The following is a 2,764-nucleotide window of genomic DNA, read 5'->3' on the forward strand; positions in this document are numbered from 1 at the left end:
GTCAACAAGGGTCTGGAGATGAAACATCACCCATTCCTTCTATTCAGAGATGCTGCCTGTCCAGCTGAGTTACTCAAACATTTTGTGTCTATCTTCAGTGTAAACCAGCATCCGCAGTTCCTTCCTACACATTTATTCAACAACTGATCACTTATCTTCCACTTTTGGTCTTACTGTTGGATAGCGGTTGTAAAGGTCATCCTCCAAAGGTTCTGACAATTTCCCTTTCAAATTCATCGCCAACATTCCTTTTCTAAAAATGATCTGCATACTTAAATCTCACCATTGTTTCAATTAGCCCTATATCTGTAACTCTCTAACCCCACATTATCCCTTACCCCCATCATCCAAAGTGTCCCATTCTTCTGACAGAGATCTCTTATCCATGCTCTCCTCCACTCTTCCATTACTTGGTATCAGGCACGTGCCATGAGTAATTACTCAGGGTAAGCAGTCAGTCGGCTTTTAAAAAATCTTAAACCGCACATGCGCAGATTGTTCTCCTCCCTGTAAGCTGTCAGTCGACTTTTATAAAGTCTTCAAAACCCATATCTCTTAATAAAGTACAGTATTTCCCGGCAATGAAGATGCACCTGCGTCGAAGACGCACCCCCATCTTGAGTTGCTAAATTTTGAAAGAAGGCTGGCGGGACATAGAATTTCTCATGCTCAAAAAAATAAAAAATAAGAAAGTAACAATTCAATTTGCCCAAGGCTTCCAAATCTCCTTCATTCTGAATGGGTGGGGGGTTGAAGGGTGACAGCAGGTGGAGAGATGGTGGGGAAAATGGGAGCGCACCAGGACAAGTTGAATCAGTTGTGATCTTATTGAATGACAATACTAGTTCAAGGGACCAATTGGGGGGAGAGTTCATTTCACAGCGTGTGGGGAGTCTGGCCAGGGGTAAAGTTGCGGGGAGAGCAGGAGCATTGAGAAGGAGGGGGTCGGGGATCATGCCAGAAACTCACTCACTCACCGCTGTCGCGGCGCTCCGGGCGCAGAGCCACCGCATTGTGGCCAGGGAGGGAAGTAGCTCGGGTGGCTGCGAGCGCCCGCCGGGACCGGAGAGCGGAACTGACCGCCACCTCAACCAAGGCCGTCTTAACTCATGGGCATGCTGGGCAGTTGCCTGGGCCCCACGAACATAGGGGCCCCATGCTAATCTATTAATGTTGTGACTTGCTGTCAATAAATAAATACTATACAATGCTGAACTATAAATATTTGTTATTGGAAATTGCATATTTGGCATGTGTTTTACTAAAGATAATGAACATTATTAATGTTAATTTTTATATTAACAAGTGGACATTGGCATTCACCTCTGATTTAGTAGCACGGTCACTCTGCAACCACACGTGCGTGTATGTGTACTATCTCATGCGCTAAACTGGAAATCCTGGAAAAGGGAACCCATTGTATTTATCTGCAAACATTTGTGAGGAATTTATTGAATTAATGGGACAACATGTTCTTTTGTTCTTTGTGCTATTCTTGAAGAAATAAAAGAGTCAAAGTATTATTCAATAAGTGTGGATTCCACTCCAGACATCTCACACACTGATCAACTGACATTTACAGTCAGGGTGTGAATTTACATTCGAGGATGTGAGCCTGTGGAACGTTTCATTAAGTTTATCCTCATCTTTTCTCATGGTGCAAAGAATCTAGCAGGCACTGTGGATTTCCTTAATGAGAACACAATTCCACTATCAAACTGCCGTGGTCAGTCGTATGACAATGCCTCAAATATGTCTGGACGCTATACTGGATTGCAAGCACGGATTCATCAACTGAATGAGTTCTCCATCTATGTCCCCTGTGCTGGACACAGCCTCGGTGGGAGTAAAAGCGGCAAAGTGTTGTCTACATACTGTAAAATTATTTGACTTTGTTCAGTGTCTGTATTCCTTTTTCTCTGCTTCTACACATCGATGGAATGTTCTGGCATCATCTTTAGGAAAACATTTTGTGGTCAAGCGTCTGTCTGACACGAGATGGTCGTCACATTTTGATGCTGTTCATGGTCTGTATGGGGGTTTGGAGAAAATTAAACATGCACTGGATTCTGTATCAGCTGACACTGAACAGGAAGTGAACACAAGGCGAGAGGCAGAAGGATTGAGCGAGAAAATGGAGAACCTGGAAACGATCTTTCTCACAATTCTTTGGAATGACATTCTTGAAAGAGTGAACAAAACAAGTAAGGTCTTGCAGTCAGAGGATGTAAACATACTTGTTGCCATGAATCTTCTTGAGTCTCTGAAAACCTATCTTCAGGAAATTAGAGACAAATTTTGTGAATACGAATTGAAAGCCAGGAGTAGGTGTCCAGATTCAGATTATAGCGATGTGAAAAAACGGGAATGAAAACTAAATGTGTAGATAGGGGCCCCAGTGCACTGCTTTGCCCGGGGGGCCTATAATGCTGTTAAGACGGCCCCAACCTCAGCGCCTTCTGCCGGCCTGCTCACCTCTGGCAGTGCTCTCCGTCTGAACACCTCTCACCTGCCGCTCGTCGGCCTCGCTCATGTCAGCCGCTTCCCTCAAATCCTTAAATTCCGACTGCCGCCGGGAGCAGGACATGGCCTCGCTTGCTGCGCTGGGTGACACTGCATGGCATTCACTGCCCGGTCCGTGTCTTTCAATGTAGACCAGACTGTGAGTGGACCAGCTCAAGAGCGGGTCAGTGGGCGAAGGATAACAGGACAGCGGGCGGTAGAGCTTACTCCTGTGTCAGCGCGAGTAACCTCAATTGGTCCC

The 2,764-nt window shown here is 45.4% G+C and overlaps 1 pseudogene; it reads left to right on the plus strand.

The window, feature by feature from the left end:
• Nucleotides 1-480: 480 nt before the first annotated feature.
• Nucleotides 481-2,376, plus strand: LOC116973981 (annotated as a pseudogene).
• The last annotated feature ends 388 nt before the right edge of the window (nt 2,377-2,764 follow it).

This window comes from Amblyraja radiata, chromosome 6, assembly GCF_010909765.2.
Source record: "Amblyraja radiata isolate CabotCenter1 chromosome 6, sAmbRad1.1.pri, whole genome shotgun sequence".
In the NCBI taxonomy this organism is placed as follows: Eukaryota; Metazoa; Chordata; class Chondrichthyes; order Rajiformes; family Rajidae; genus Amblyraja; species Amblyraja radiata.